Consider the following 17,259-nt stretch of genomic DNA (forward strand, 5'->3'; position numbering starts at 1 on the left):
TCATTATACATTTGTCCAAAACCATAGAATGTACAACACCAATAGTAAATGAACCCCGATGTAAACTCTAGACTCTGGGTGATAATGATGTGTCAGTGTTTATGCATCATCTGTAACAAATGTATCCCTCTGGTGGGGGATGCTGACCATGGGGGAGGCTGTGCATGTGTGGGGGCGGGGATAAATGGGAAATCTCTGTAACTTCCTCTCAATTTTGCTATGAATCTAAAACTGCTCTAAAAAATAAAACATACTTTTAAAAAGTGATCCTTCATAATTTTGTGTACAGACATACATGCAGATGCATCACACAACGCCAAATAGAAGGCAGGCCTGCAGTGCCTAGCAGTGACGAGGCCTCCAAAGCAGAGAGGCAGGCGGGCCAGGGAGCAAGAGAAAGATGCCACTGTGATGGGGTGAAATAGCGACAATACAGTCCACAGTTGTTTAGCTTGGAGGGTTTTCCCCCCAGTGATTTCAAGTGAAATAATTGCTCTGTGTTTGACATCAGAGAAATCTGGGTTCAAGTCTTAACTCTGTCTCTTCCCATATGGTGTACTTGAGCAACTTACTAAATCTCTCTAACCCTCAGATTACTCATCTATAAAATAGTCGGGATAGCAGCTTTGTGGTGTGAATTAAATACTGTATGCTAATTCACTCAAAGTGCACAGACGTGAATTAAACATTCGAGTAATTTAATTTCTTTGCCTTTCTGACTTCTTTCTCTCCCAAGGCATGCTTTTTCCATAAAAGCTAAGTGACCCCACTTCTCTCTGAGACAGTGGTTCTCAACTTTTAAAAATCCATATACCCCTAGATCATTCAAAGGCTCGCTTTCCCACACTCCTTATGGAGATTTATAGTTTTGACCCCTACGATGGGTTGTACAGTTTAAAAAGCAAATAATGCAGGAATATTCCCCAAATCTCTCTCCAAACCACAGTGAGCATTGTGGATGAGCCCACATGTCTGCATGTGGGTGAGTATGGGTGTGTTTCAGAATTAAATTTTCATTTGCTGCCCTCCGGTTACTTAGCCTCCGCCATAAGAATTCAATTATCACCAGAAATAGGGGACAAGTCAAGTCAGCTGTTTTGTTCAAAGGAACAAGATAGAACCTAAAGCCCCAAGTGGAAAACTGGGGAAAGAAGAAATTGTTTGGGTGGCTAAATAGTCACTGAAGTTCTTGCCGTAACACAAGACAGGCTCTCACCACCAGATTGTTTTTCAAGAAGAAATACAAATGGCACATCCATTTGCTCTGTGATTGATCAGTAAGCCAACTTGCTTGGTGCTTGCTAAGTCCCTGCATTGGACTACGTGACCCAGCATGGGGAGGGGCAGGGAGGAGGTGAAACAGGCACCTTTTGGATTTTCTTTTCTTCTTATTCTGTCTGCATCCCGGCAGGAATCCACCAACTTGTTCAAATACATTACTCCATCTGTACCATTTGTCAGACAAAGGGAGCAATGCAGCTTGGGGCACCTGTGGCATTGCATAGGGTTAAGCAATGGCAGGAGAACATGTCACAATTATGTGTCAGTCTGTGACAGAAAAGGGAGCTGGCCAAGTATGTAGAGCATACCTCTAAAAAAAGTCTCAATGGGACCCACAGGGGGCTTTGGAAAAATGTTTTGGAAAAAAAGAATATGTGGAGCAAAATAATTTTAGTAAATGCAAAACAAAATAAAATCAAGATCTCTACAATCTACCTGTAACTGGATATCCTGGGTAAGTTACCTCATTCATATTTTGCAATGTTATTTTCTTGATATAAGCTACATTTTCTAAATTGGTTTGGTCCAATGTCAATCACTTATATTCACATACACAGCCATAGTCAAAGAGACTAAAAAATATTTATAGTCATAAAATCTGAGCTACAGTAGATATCAGATGTCTTAGGGTAACCTAGGATTTACAAATTTTCTCTTTTTGAAAAATACTATTTTGATACACATAGGTCATTCTCTGGCAAAGATGGCAGAGCTTACCAACTACTTTATCAGAAGAACTCATAGGCATTAATTTCTAACAAAGTTAATCCATCCTCGTGCTTGGCAACACAATATACCCAGACGCCTACACGGATGTGTTACATACACACACACACACACACACACACATGCAAACAATTCTGCTGTATCAGCCTCTAGTCCTTCCTGCCTGGGTCTGGGAGAAGCAGACTAAATATGTTCACCCACATTTCTGTATTCAGAACAACCCAATTGGAACGACATTCTCACCTTTCATTCTGTTCTTTGAGCCATCTTTCAGAAAGAAAATCCACTTGTACAGGGAAAGCAATGTCTAGAAATAGCTACTGGGACTAAATGAACACTGTACCTTTGACTTGAATTAAAGGCAGCAACTAGCAAAATTGGAAGACAGACTCTTAGCCACGTCTGGCTGTCATCTCTCCACGCTTAGTGCTAAGGATACAAGACAGCCAGACAGACCCAGTCTCTGCTTTCATTGAATTTACAGAACAATGGCAGGAACAGACAAGTCAAGAGGCAATTTCAGACCACGTGTGAAATGTGAAAACAAGAGTATGAAAAAAGGAGTAAAGGATACCCTTGGAGTGCAAAGGGGTATGTCTAACCGTGGAAGGTGGTTAGGAGTTAGCCTGAGGAGGGACAGGGTCAGGAAGGAGAGCCCAGCAGGAGTCCCTGGTGGTCCCTGGTGTCCCTGGTGGCCAGGTGTCTGAAGGATTCCCCTGGAGCATGGCCAAGTGGTATGCAGGGCTGAATATGGACTAGGTAACAGAAGGCCTTGTAAGCCAGGATAGAGATTTAGGGAGTCAGAGAAGTACTTCAGTAGGGAAGTGAGCGGAGCGGATCTGCAGTTCAGAAAGAGCGCTTCATCTGCAGTGGAGAGAATGCTTGGGGGAACATACTGTTAGAAGCAGGGAGAGCAGTTAGAAGGCAGTCAAAGTAGTCTGGAGGCAGTAGGTGGAGACCTGGCCTAGACTCAGCAGTGAGGATGCGGAGAAGTGGACAGATTTCAGGAATAATGAGGAAGCCGAACCCCCGCCTTCCTTCACAGGTATAGGAATGATGCACCGCGACGGGGAGAGGGACCTGAGGCATTTTTACCTAATGTTCTCCAAATTCAAATTAACATGTCACATGTCCTCTGAGAAAAATCACCATCCCTCACTCACCTTCTTCACTGAAATTCTTGGTAATAAAAAGGAATATGGACTCTCTCATTTATTGTGAACCCAGAGAGGTCACAAGGTTCTCCTGGCCAATACGAACGGTTCATTTTGTCATCATCCTGCGTGTATGTTCCACAGGACCTGCGCAGCCCCTCTGTCTCTGCTGGCACTTGTTCATCGTTCCACTTCCTCAAAGTGAGTGAGTGAGCAAATGGCAATCAATGTTCCCAATAAAAGTTTTAGGAGATAATTACAGTGACGGGAAATGCAGTCATTACAATAGTCATGCTGGGTTTGTTGTGTTGCCACTAATCACGCCAAGTTTTCTGATTTCATGTAAATTGCAGGTACCTTTACTCCTGTAGGAATCTCTATTAATAGATAATATCATTATGCTAATAGCTGCTTAAGGTGTAATTTAAGAGTTTCACATGATCTAAGCTAGATATTTAAAAACACTCTAATAACATAACAAACATGAACCAAAAAAAATAAATCTTGTCACATTTAAGGAAATTCTTGTTAAAGAGAGACACCTGCAATTTATCCATAAAAAAAAGAATTATTCTACTTGGGGCTGAATAATTAAATGTACATGTGTTTCTTTTCAATTATTCAATGAAACAGCAAATCCAAGCTGTTCCATTATCTGAGCTCTGGTTTATTGTTAATCCATGAGTATTTATAACAAACACACTACAATTATTAGATGTGCATAGGTATGCCGATATTTATTTATTCATTCAACAAACATTTACTAAGCACCTACTCTATGTCTGATACTATGCTAGGTACTAAGGACCTAAGAAAAGAAATGAACATACTCACAGGCCAGAAGGTGCAACTTATATTCAAATATGTATGATATTGACATAGGAGCCAAATAAAGACAAATGCAAGGCACTGTAATGTTATAGAGGAAGATGCCCTTAATTCAGTCAAGCAGAGCTTCCTAGAGGAGGTGATTTTTAAGATGGCTCTTAGCAGACAAGTCAAGACTTTGGTGGACAAATCCAAACAAAGGGGGAATAATCCAGGAACGCAAGAAAAGATGGTTCAAGAGCACAGAGGTCCAAAAGAGAATAATGTGATCTTGCAGGCACAAGTCCAGAGCACTGAGGAGGTGAGGGCAACAGGGTAGCACCAGGGATACTGAAGGGAGGGGTCAGAGTGGAGGGATAGAGGGAGGAGGCAAAGGGGAACCCAGGAATAGGGACACTGCAAAGGAAGGGCTGAGAGTTGCTGTGTATCCAACGGCACATGCGGACAACCCCAGATAACCAGTGGCCTGACAAAATAAAAGCCACAGAAGAATTTCCTGAGTCTGATCTTTTCAGCTTCATCAGGCAGTAGCACCCTGTTCTAATTTCATTACATCTCTGCCACCTGCCTCGCCCCTCAACTGCCTTAAAACAGTCCTACCCCCATTGAAGTCGGCAGCTTCCCACAGGGCAGTTGCAAATTACCTGAAGTTTCACTCAATCAGGGCAGCCCAGGCCATCCATATTTAGAGATTTTAATCTTTCTACATAAATCACTCCCTCCAGCTCCTTAATCATGTCTGATAACTTGCAGTGACTGCATCTCTGCTCTGACTTCCCTGAAAGGTCCTGCAAGCTAAGCAGGGTTAAGCTGAGTCAGTAACTTAGATGGAAGATGCAAGAACCACACAGGAAATGCACAAAATGAATCAACAGACTACACATCTCTCTGAACCTCCACTTCTCACTGTCTGGAAGAGAGGCGCCCATGAGTATAGAACCTCCCTGTTTCCTGAACGAGGAAGCCAGCCCAGGAATAGTAAGTAGAGCATGCTTTCCTTTCATGTGGAAACCAAAAGTTAGATTAGGGATCAGCTTTAAATGCTCAGCTTTCCAGCTTCCTTTAACACGCAGACTGGCCCTGGCCAGTGTGGCTTATTTGGTTGGAGTGTTGTCCTGTAAATCAAAAGGTTGAGGGATCGATTCCCGGTCAGGGCACATGCATAGGTTGTGGGTTCGTCCTCAGTCAGGGCATATACAAGAGACAACCAATTGATATTTCTCTCTCACATCGATGTTTCATCAATGTTTCTCTCCCTCTCTCCCTCTCCCTCCCTTCCCCTCTCTCTAAAAGTCAATGGCCATGTCCTTGGATGAGGATTAAAAAAAAGAAGCAGACTGCCCTTATCAGTTATATCAGAATCAATCAAATCAGTATGGCAGAAGGACTTTGAACCAAACTGGGAAGAATTCTGGACTTTATCAAGATTAAGATTCCCAGTCCATAGCTGCTGGAAATGAGGCTATGCTCTATCCCTTTATTTTTCTGAATTTAGTCCCACTGTAGTCTCATACTTCCTCATCCATAAAACAGAGCCTTTTGATGACAACCTCAGCTTCCTCTGAATGTGATATTAAGATCCATGTAATTCTGTGTACTTGCTTCATCTACTAATACAGGATAAGAGGGAGGTTCTTCAAGTATCATTTTTTGTAATAAAAAGTAACATTTACCTGAGTGTTTAATCATAATAGGCACTCTTCTTAGCACTTTACTTATAAAACTAATTTTAAACTTCTCAACAACCCTACAGAAGATGAAAGTGGAGACACAGAGAGGTTACAGAACTTGCCTAAGGTCACACGGAGAGCAAGAGGCAATGCTGGAATTTGAACCCAGGTAGTCAGATCCCAGAGCTTGTAGGATCTGCTGTTCTACCCTTTGGGATAACTGAGGTTCCTGCTTCTGAAAGAAAATTGGGAGCATCACAGAGGTTATGGAAATGATTTTAAAACATGTAAAAAAATAATAATAATAAGGATCATGGAAGCCAATAATCCCTAAAGTGAGGGCAAAAGCCACTAGCTCTTCCTGGAAATGTGGGATGGAACATGGGCGATGAGGATGATTCAGTGGGAGGTGGAGATGAATACTTACTAGTGGATCCAGAAGTCCACTTCAAGGTTATGAGATAGTTGGTTAAAACTAAAGACCACCGGGCAGGAAGTGATGTCATTGGCTAGAGAGCGGTTGAGTGATGGTCATGAATGTAAGCTGGTTGAGGGAGGAAGTAGAGACCAAGGTCATGGGTGTCCCTCAACATGAATTGTCTTGCTTAATCCTCAGAGCCATATTAAGGTTTCACAGTCATACCCATTTTAAAGACAAAGAGATTTAATTTTACAGAAATTAAGAAAATTGTCCAAGGTCACGCAGCAGGTAAGCAGCAGTGCCCAATGAATAGACACGTGGTATAGCAGCCTGATCCAGAGGCTGAGCTCCTAGTCACTTAGGGCACTGCCTTCATGTCTCCCCGGAAGGATCGGGGGACCAGAGAAAGACTCCGGATACAAGACACACCAGAAATGACTGCTGGGGAAGCAGGGCTTGGAAGCAGCAGAGGGGGGTAGAGAGCACACAAATAGGGTTAGTGTTAAAAAAGGAAGATTGGGGTTTTTCTTCCTCTAAGACAGTGATTCTCAACCTTCCTAATGCCGCAACCCTTTAATAGAATTCTTCATGTTGTGGTGACCCCCAGCCATAAAATTATTTTTGTTGCTACTTCATAACTGTAATTTTGCTACTGTTATTGTAACAGAACCTCTGGGCTGATCCGATTGAAACAGAACCCACAGGCCATTTAGTTAGGGGCCCAATTGCCCGCTGCCAGAATTACAACTCTCAGTACTAGAGTTTAGTCAAAAGAAAAAGAACTGTTTATTTAACAGTTAAATAGATTTAGATTATTTGCGGATTTCTGCTGTTGAGTCTTATGTTCTTTAAAATACCTACAAACACATAGTTCTGCCTCTCCCTACCAAACCAGGCCAGCCTTAGAAAAGTCAGAAACACTGTTTCCCTACTTCCTAGGCACAGTTCAGCTTTCCCAGTAGCTTCCAATCACTCAATTCTGATTGGGGAGGTCCTTTCTGTGCTGTGGTGCCCTCCAGCTCTCAATGCAGAACCGCCTGGATTCTCAGCCTCCCTGTAAACTGACTTCTTCCTGAAAACCGGGTGGATCTCCTCTCCTTCTCAAAACCGCATGGTGTGAGCCTCTTAAAGTGGCCTGGAGAGCCCTCTCAAAACCGCACGGAGAACTCAGCTTCTTTAATCCGCATGGAGAAGGCACCTTCACCAAGCCACATGGAGGGGGTGCGAGAGAGAGCGCAAGTGAGAGGGAGAGCTAGAGACCCAGAGAGCCAGAGAGAGCATGAGACCCGAGACTCAGCTAAAATGTCTGCAGCTGCTTATATATCCCTGACTGCGTCCTCTGACCAATCACAAAACCCTATGCAGGCTCTGTAGGCTCCTTCTGTACCATCCCACAGTTCAAGACTCCTCCCATCTTCTTGGGTCTTAGAAGTATCAAAGCCATTTTGCATAACAAAGACACTAGCAACTAGCCCCAGGCATGCAAAGGTGTCTTAAAAGCTGCTTCATTTTCCCCATCCCCCAGCCACAAACTCTGGGGTTTGTTTTTGGACACCCCTGTTTCTGTAACATTATTAATCATAATATAAATATCTGATATGCAGGATGTATTTTCATTGTTACAAACTGAACATAATTAAAGCATAGTGGTTAATCACAAAAACAATATGTAATTATATATGTGTTTTCTGATGGTCTTAGGCGACCCCTGTGAAAGGGTCATTCGACCCCCAAAAGGGTCGCGACCCACAGGTTGAGAACCACTCCTCTAAGAGAAGCGAGAAAGAGTAAAGATGAAGTGAGCACACAGGGCATTCTAGCAAGGAAGGAGAGGCTCACTCATGTCACTTTGGTCTCATTTTCTCAGCAAATGAGAGCAGAGGTCATCTGCCAAGGTAGGTCTCCAATCCTAGAGGGTTAAGGTGGAGCTCTAGTTTAAGACCTGCCGTGTCAGAAACAACTGTTGTGCTGGACTCCCCTGCAAGTGAGGGTAAGCAGTGCTCAGCAGCTTTGGGGGCCCTTCCTGAGCTTCTGCTGTCTTTATAGTGAAACCATTTGTGATTTTGTGATTTTTCTCCAGCAATGGCTGGAAGCACAGGAGTAGAATTGAAGAAAATGACTGGGGTCTCTTTCCCAGTCTTGGGGATGCTTGCAAACCCATGAATGTCCCACAGCACTCGAAATGTCCAGTTTCTTCCAAAAAGGAAACATCTGAGGGCTAGCAATCCATACAGTCAGAGACCCAGGCACACTGAACCTAAAGCGTAGCCTGGTGGTTAATAGTATAGGCACTGGCATCAAGTCTGGGTTTTGCTTTCAGAGGTGCTTCCTGCTAGCTGGTGACCTTGAATAAGTTACTTAACCTCTTTAAGCCTCTGGTTTTTCTCTGTAGAAGGGAGTATTACTTGAGCTTACTTCCTAAGGTTGTTGTGAGAATTAAATAAAGCACATAAAGCACTCAGTATGGTGTCTAAGACATAATAAGTGGCCAATAAATGTGAACTTTTCTAAAGCCTCCAACAAGGACTTCACTGATAATTCTAGCTGCTCAATGTCCTTCCTCACTGATGAGCATTCTCTAACAGAGCATCGATCTCATGCAAACACATGTATGCACTGAATCACATGAGAGACTAGACTCTCCCAGCCATCGGCTGTGGCTTTAAATGGTCCAGCTATGCTGACTAGTGCTTGTTTTCAGAAAAAAAGCAAAGCGGTGGTATAACAGAGCACGAGCTTGTTCCTGGGGAAAGTAGCCAACTGTTCCCTATTTAATGTCAATGAGACCTTGACCTTCCCTGCTTTCCATGTCAGCCTTCCTCTCATAAAGCAAACCCAGACCGCAAGTCTAGCCAGAGAGTCAATATTAAATTAAACCTAGAATTTTAAAGCATTGTTCAGGTCTTTCTCAATAATTACAATCCTTTTTTAAGCATTTGGTTTTCTGTATGGGCTCCCAACGGGTTGCGCAGTAGAACTAGTATTATTAATCCTTCTTCCAAATCTCTAGTCTATTCAACGTCATTTCTTTTTATAGTCTCTCAGGTGTAAATAATGCTTGTTGCCTGGGACGGGGCTCAGGCTACATAACAAAAAGATTTTCTTGAAAATGTGATCAGAACACAAATGCCTTTTGTATATCGTTGTCCTAAATAGCCACATTCTAAACTTCCTAAGAACTTCCTTTTTAGGAAAGAGATTTTTCTTTTTTCCTGCTTTTCTAGAAAGTAGAAGAATAAGTTATAGAAGCCTAATGCCATTTCTTTCTCTGAATTCCTACATTAAATTTTCATTTCTAGTTGTGCCTCTAACTGTGGCACACGTTACTCTCCTCTTCCTCTTCTGGACATGAATAGCATTGCCTCTCCCACAGTACCTAACAAACCCACTGAAGGAAAGCAGGGACCCAATAAAAACTTTCTGATTGACTGAAAATACTTTTTGTTTAATTGATGCATGTACAACAGGGGACCAGGGAGGCAACTGAATAATGAAGCAGGCTGGGTGTGAGACAATACAGAGCAGTGGGGACTGTGATTATATGGAAACTGCATGTTCTGACAGTGCCTTCTGTGGTCTCCTGTCTCTGTCTCTCGCTTCAACAGTATTTGGACTGAACAGACCCAGGGACGCCCCTTCTTCCAGCCTCTGACCACCCTCTGACCTCTTTCCAGTTACTGCCTTTGTTCAGAACCATCTCAGCCATCCTCAGCCTCTGAGACTAGCAGACACCTTTTTTTTTTTTTTTTTTTTAGCTTAACTCCTTATTTCCAAGCAACTGTGAGCTCCCAAATTGGTCAGACTTATCTCACAGAGGTGAAGGCTGCCATCATCTGTATCAATGGGACACATACACCTACCTCTGTGTGGGCTTCTATTTTCACCCATACAATGTGGCTCTGGAGGGCTGGGCTACTTCTTCCACAGGTTGGCCAAGGAGAGCAGCCAGTGTCTCTTGAAGAGGCAAAACCAGCAGCCACGCCCTCTTCCAGGACATGCTGAATCCATCCCATGATGAGTGGGGTAAAGCTCAGGATGCTGTGGAAGCCGCCATGGCTCTAAAGAACCTGAGCCAGGTCCTTTGGGATCTGCAGGCCCTGGGTTCTGCCCACACAGACCCCCATCTTTGTGACTTCCTGGAGGGCCAGTTCCTGGATGAGGAGGTGAAACTCATCAAGAAGATGGGTGACATTTGACTAACCTTTACCGGCTGGCTGGACCAGTATCTCTTCGAAAGGTTCACCCTCAAGCAGGACTAAAAGCCTTTGGAGTCCCAAGGCCTTTGAGGGGCCCCTCTACATTCCCCTAGTGTCTGGCTTTTGCCTGAGGCTCTCTCTAAAACCATTGGGCCTCCTTTAAACCACCCTGGAGCCCTCTCCCATACATTAGACCAAATGGAAACATAAAGCTTTTAGCAGGGAAAAAAAGTGGGGGGGGCCGGGGCACATCTCATCTAAGGAGATACCTGGAACTCAGTTCTAGCTCACTCTTGTCTTGTAGCAGTGTAGGCCCTGTGTTGCTAGATGTTCCAGTTTATAGACAGTAGATAGATTTTAATGTGAAATCTTCCAGCTTTTACATGCTGACAGCCAATTTAAAAAATTAGAATTGTAATACAATGCAGGCCTAATATAATACATCTGTGGGCCAGGACAAGCCCAAGACAAACAGTTTCCAGAATCGTAGTTAAAGGAAATTCCTGAGAAATGATGATGAGTAATTCAGACACTACTCATCTATCCTTTACACCAGACTCACCTTCAGGCTGGCTTGTGACCATGGCCTGCAGCCCTGTCCTCTGTCTCCTCCTGGTGCCAACCACACCCAGGCTGGCTCTCAGAGCAGCAGGCATCTTGAGTCAGTACAGAATGACACTTGAAACCCCTCCTTCACACAGCCCACTGAGCCTTTTGATGGCTTTGTACAAAGTGAAATAACGGTGATTGGTAGAAAAGGTGTCCAGGTTAAATGTTGCGACACACCTTTTTAAAGGCCTGGATGAGTTCATGATTCTAATGTAGCCCCAGCAAAGCCACCTAAAGAAATGGCATGGTTAATCAAGTGACATGCTTCAGATGTCAGCTGACTGTCTGCAGGGGGAGAGGGAGGCCAGAAGGAATACTCCATTCTCCCCTAGCTCCATCAGCTCCCAATTAGTTGGTATACAACAAAGTTTCACACTTTCCTGTGAAGCTCAAATATATGTCCCTGCTAAAGAGAAAATATTTAATCCAATAATAGAGTTGTATTCTTATCAGAATTTATAAAATTTCCCTTCGTAAGACTCATTAGTTTTTTTTAAATGAACATGACTGAAATTCCCTGAAAATGGATCCTGCGACATATCAATACCTTTCTTCCCTCAGCTCTTGGCACGATACCAGTCACAGAAGAGACTCGACAAATATTTATTTAATGAATGAATTAATGACGGAATGATTGAACTCAGTCCATGCCTCAAATTGTCTTGCTTTATAGTAATGCTGGGGGAAGGCGATAAAAAAGACAGAGGACAAAGATCAGCATCTTTAAATGCAACACACAGTGCTTTGTCTTTGTTTTTAAAATACTTAAGAGAATTGTGTGGTAATTTATCTAAGCCACCCTGTCAGGAAGAATCTGAGGATGCAATCCTACCTCCCTGAGAAGTCTGATTTGAGGTGGCTCCAGAAGTGAAGCTAAAACAATTAATTGCCCTATTAAATAAACACTTTATGTTCCCTTGAAAACCTTTAACAAGAACCTCAGTGTCAGAGAGGAAAAGATGCTGAGGTATCAGAACCATGAAAGAGACATTAAATTTCTTGCTGCCAGCAGCCCTCCGGATTCCAGCGTCTGCTCCCCACCCCTGCAAAGTTCACAGTTCTTTACCATGACACTGAGCTTGACAGAGAAATTGCAGGTCCTTGAGTAGTATCTGCATTGTAACAGATGTCAGCATTGCATTGAGGAGGAAATTGAATTACAGATGGAAGGAGCTTGGGAGTTCAGAGCATCTGTTATAGGAATCTGGATTTGAGGGAATATATTTTAAAAAGAAGTCTCCTCAACTTCCGAATGAACTAAATTGTTCATGATCCTCATTGCCCTTCTCTCTCTCTCTCTCTCTCTCTCTCTCTCTCTCCTCCTCCTCCTCTCCCTCTCCCTCTATCTCTGTTTCCCTCCCTCCCACCCTCTCTGCCTTTCAGAAAGAGGAGAGTGATGCTTTTCCACACTGTCCAGATGAAGAAAATTATAAGAAAATAATGTGTGGTTTTTGGTGGCAGAATGCCAATTAGAAATGTTACAATATTCTAAAAAAATTTTTCAAGTAACCCCAATGTCTTTGTCCTAATAAAATGTACTATGCTGTCTGAAAACTTTTAGAGGTGACCTATCATGCTTGGTCAGCGGAAAAGACCTGGAACCTGCATGTGACCTTTTATGTTGTCATTGTCCATTTTATTTTAGTTAATGTGAGAAGGGATCATTCAATTCACAAAGTCACTATCATTTCATTCAACAAAGAAGTCACTCCTGGAGCAAAGAATTCTCAGAGGGTAGTTTATGGCTCTAAGTAAAAATTATTCCTGATAAATAGGACCCTTAAACTACACATAGGACACGGCTCACTCCTTCCCAATGGTTCTGACAATGGCTCGCCTCACACCTGACAGAACCTGTTACAATCATGTGGGCTGCAGGCCGTGAGGGAAATGGGTGAAAACACACTCATTTTCACACAAGTCTAAAAAACAACTTCCAGGCTCTCACACCCTTCAGGGATCCCCAGTCTCACCTCCAGTGGTGAAAGATGGGTGATTTATAGATTCTAATTGGAGGGACAGTGATCATCTGTGACCTGTTAGTGTCACCCTGGAGACCAGCTCACTCCTAGACAGGATAACTGTGCCTCAGAGCCCTTAAGCCTACCCAGCCCTGCCCCCACCCCACCATGAACTTCAGTTAACCCCTCCATGTCCTCGATGTCTGGTTGAGGAAGGAGGTCCTCCCATTCTGCCCTTAGCATAGTTTCCACACCATTTGGTGTTGATTCAAGCTTTTCACCAATCAAAAGGGGGTAAGGGGAGATGAGAGGAAAGTGGAATGCTTTACCCCAACACTGAAAGCCATCAGGCAAGGATAAATCTGCATCAAGGTGGCAGGACCAGGGAGGTGCTTAAATATGGCAGTGCAAAGAGCTTTCTAAGTGACCTAATAGAGATCATTGGAACTTAAAGCTGGGATCAACTATGGATAAAAATATAATGTATACTTCCTTTTACAGGACTTCTGAAGCACCTTCATCATTATTCTCTGCTTCTTAGGCAGGGTCTCTCTGCTTAGGAGGGCAGTCTCCTGTGTGAGTGAGCTGGGAGTCAGGATTCCTGTGAGTGGGTCCTTCCTATGACCTGTTCCCCCACCTTCACTCTAATCATTATGAGTGCCATGGTTTGGGCACATCTGGCTAAAGTCAGGAGTGTGAGGCAGTCACATCTGGAGTCTGGCAGTATTTCATCTCTAATAGCTAACTTCCCAGTTCTGAAGCTGACAAAGGACTTGAGTGTTGAAAAATGAAAAGATGATCAGTAAACTTTGCTGGCTTCCAAGTACTAGCTCTTGCCGTGGGGAAACTTACACCCTGTTCCATGGAAGACACTGCTCAAGTGACAGTCATAACTCAATAATGATGGTTACAAGACTTTCCAAAGATTGACATTCTTACTGATATTTCTTTAACCTATGGTTTGGGTCAAACCTATACTGCAGAAATTTCCCCTTTATGGCAAGGGCTCAAGGTCATCAGTTCACCAAAGGAAAAAAATATCCATTCTCACTTTCAGCTGCACAATCCACTTAAAAAAAATTATTAACCGCACTTTCTTACACTGTCCTGAGATCATCATTTTTTAAATTGTAGTTATTTAGTAAGTTAGTTGGTTTGTAACATTTTTTTTTGATTAGGACAGCCTGAAGAGGTTCTGTGGAAATTTTTCTTTGAGCTGCTGACAGTTAGAATACCTTTATTTTCATCATCTCTTTTATGAATAACATTATCTCTTAGGCATATCTTTATCTTCATCTCCTATAAACTCCTTATTTTAGGCCCTTTATTCTCTGCATTTACAATTTAACTTCATTATCTTCACACAAAGCTTGATGAACCAAAGAAATTTACTTTAAGACTCAGAGTCTCTGCTTACCTTTGAAATAGAATTCTTTATATGGATCCAGTGGACTTTATTAAAATATCAAACCTCCAAAGTATACAGTAAAATACTATGTAGCTGCTTCTTGTGCAGTAATTTTACATAAGTGAATTTAGCTTGGGCTTCTGCAGGTGATACCAGGGGTGGTTATTTCCACCACAGAGGTGGCTGGACAATAGAAGACATTACCTGTCAACCTCAGGCTCCCCTCAAATTATATTCCCCTTGGAAACAGCTGAGGAGCTCCTACTATGTGTAAGTTGTAAGGCAAGGTGCCAAGGGGGTGAAATGGAAACTTCAAGACAACACTTAGCCTTCTAGTTACTTATCACCTCAGTGGAAAAGCAGAGCCATAGATACAATATTAGATAGTAGAACCAAGGCCAGAGGGAATTAGGAGAAGTGAAGGGTAAGCCAAGCCCTGAGTTATCAAATTCTATAACAGAATATGAGTGCCTATTGTCTTTGCTCTAAACGCTGCCCCAAGAACTGGTAGCTCTTGGAGCCTGCTATCCAGGTCTGCAGATAGGACAAGGTGACCTTTTGGTTGGGGACCATCCATTATAATTTAATATATGATTTCGATCTGAAGAAGTGCAGGTGAGAATACTCCAACTGGTCACCTCTACAAAAAGACAACTGGAGTAGATGAGCCTCGAAAAAGGTTAATTAGTCCTAATCGCACAGGTGAAAAGTCAGAGAGTAATGAAGCCATTGGCCAAGTTCTGAGGGTGGGTAAGCCGAGGGGCAGTGGCAGTGCTTCTCACTTCATCACACCCTCCACCGCCCTGGAGCGCTGCTGCAGGGTTGGGAACAGACTCGAGACCTGAGCAGGTCACCTGTGACCAGTGACCACGCCAAGAGGCCTCTGATCCCCTGCAGTCACTCTTCAGACACAGCAGCCCCTCCCACGGTGTTTCCAACAATCCACTTCCGACTACCTTTTTATGACTGTACAACACAGTTTTTCCTCAAATTTTATGGCATTTCATTAAAGCCGCCAGAAGGTGATACTGCCCCTTTTCTAAGAGTGAAATAAATTCAAGTTTTATCGCTTCTGGAAATGCCGGAGCAGCTGTCAGGACATTTGATAGATTTTCTCAATTACAGGACTTGTGGAGCATTTTATACTTACATCTGCACCGATGCCCAATATAGTAGATGCTCATCCCGCCTCCCCCTCTTTAATCTCTTGCATCTTTTCCCTTTTAATGACCAATTTGTTATTTTACCCCTTTTATTTCTCCTTTCCTCTTTTTTTCTGCAATTTGTTTCTCTTTTGCCTGTTTGGCTTAGAGGATGATGCTTTTTTTTGTACAAACTTACATTGTTTGTAGAAGAAAAGGGAAGGCGAAAAAAACCTAACCATGATCTATAGAATAAAAAAGTAGATTAAAATTTAAAAGCAAATCCATTTTCCATGGGGGAGCTTACTGCTAATATAAGGTACACTTTGCACATGCAGTATTTATTAATGCGACATGACATATGTTGAGTTTTTTCCTAATGGGATAGAGGCTTTCGATTGTGTGACTTTGTACACTAATGAGCCTGTTCATTGGTGTTTTTCTTCATTATCAACATAGAGAGTATCAGCTTTCAGTGACAACTTCGTGGATTATTCAAAACTGCAGAGCCATGGTCTCAATAGATAAATTAAATAAAAAGGCTAATGTGTAAGATGGACCATACCAATAGAATGTACAGACAGACTGTGGTTATGACAAGAAAATTTATTTCACAGACTTTGAATGTATCATTTTGTGGACAGAGAATAAGCTTCAGAAAGTCAATAGGGTGATCAAAATGTCTGTTTTCATAAAGATGCTTTCACTTAAATAACACTTTAAAACAATGGGATATTTTTGAAAACATTTCTGAGTATAACCTCCCCAACAATCCTGGGGGTTAGGGAAGATGAGTATTATTACCCCCATGTTAGAGATGAGGAAACTGAACATCAACAGCAATCTTAATTCCTGTCCAGCTCTTCTAATCCCTCCATTTTCCCTCTTTGGTAGATCCCTCACAATATGTGACACTCTCAACAAGAAACAGTTAATTGCTCAGTTTCTGCATAGAACACACTAGGTATACCTTACAAGTACACATAATTTTAAAGCTCTCAAAATGTGCTCAGACCAGTCTCTCTGAATTTCCCCTCAGTTATTTTTAAATTCCATCATCCTGTTTAATTTTTTATAACTCACCCACACGCTGAAATCACATTCCTTATTTATTTACTCACCCATTTATTTTTGTTTCAGTTGCCAAGTGCTGTGTAACAAATCACCCCCAAACTTAGGGGTTTACCAAATAACAATTTATTGTTTCTCATGAGTGTGTGGTTGACTAGGCTCAGTTGGGTGATTTTACTTTCCAACATGATGTAGCTGAGGTTATTTAATGTGGTTTTGTTGAGCTGGAAGCTTGGTTGGGAGCAAAATATCCAAGATGGACTCTCATCCTCCACGCACGTCCTCCACATGGCCTTTCAACACTCAGCCATCAAGTAAGTCCCAGCTTCTTTACAGCACAGCAGCTGGCTTCCAGAAAGGAGCATTCCAAGAGCTAAAGCCTCAAGTGCAAACACTTTTCAAAGTTTCTGCTGGCATAAAGCAAGTCACCTGGTCAAATTCAGAATCAAATGGGAAGAGGGCTACTGAAGGATGTGAATGTCATATGTGAATCATCAGAGACCAACAATGTCACAGTGTACTCCAGAATTTAGAGAGGAAACTACTGAACTCTGTGAAGGAAGAACCTTTGTCTTGCTTACTGCTGCAGCCTTAACATTCGAACAGTTTCTGGCAAGTAATAGCCAGAAACTCAAAAAATATAAGTATTTGTTAAATAAATGAGTAAATGAATGAGACATGCCCTATTAACTTCATTTCCTTCTATTAATATAAACTTTTATTCAAATCTCACCATTTTGCCCCTTCCCTGTCACTACTCCTCTTGAAGGGTAACTACTATCCTAACATTAT

This window comes from Furipterus horrens, unplaced genomic scaffold (genome assembly GCF_987537825.1).
Source record: "Furipterus horrens unplaced genomic scaffold, mFurHor1.1.pri manual_scaffold_1, whole genome shotgun sequence".
NCBI classification, from domain to species: Eukaryota; Metazoa; Chordata; class Mammalia; order Chiroptera; family Furipteridae; genus Furipterus; species Furipterus horrens.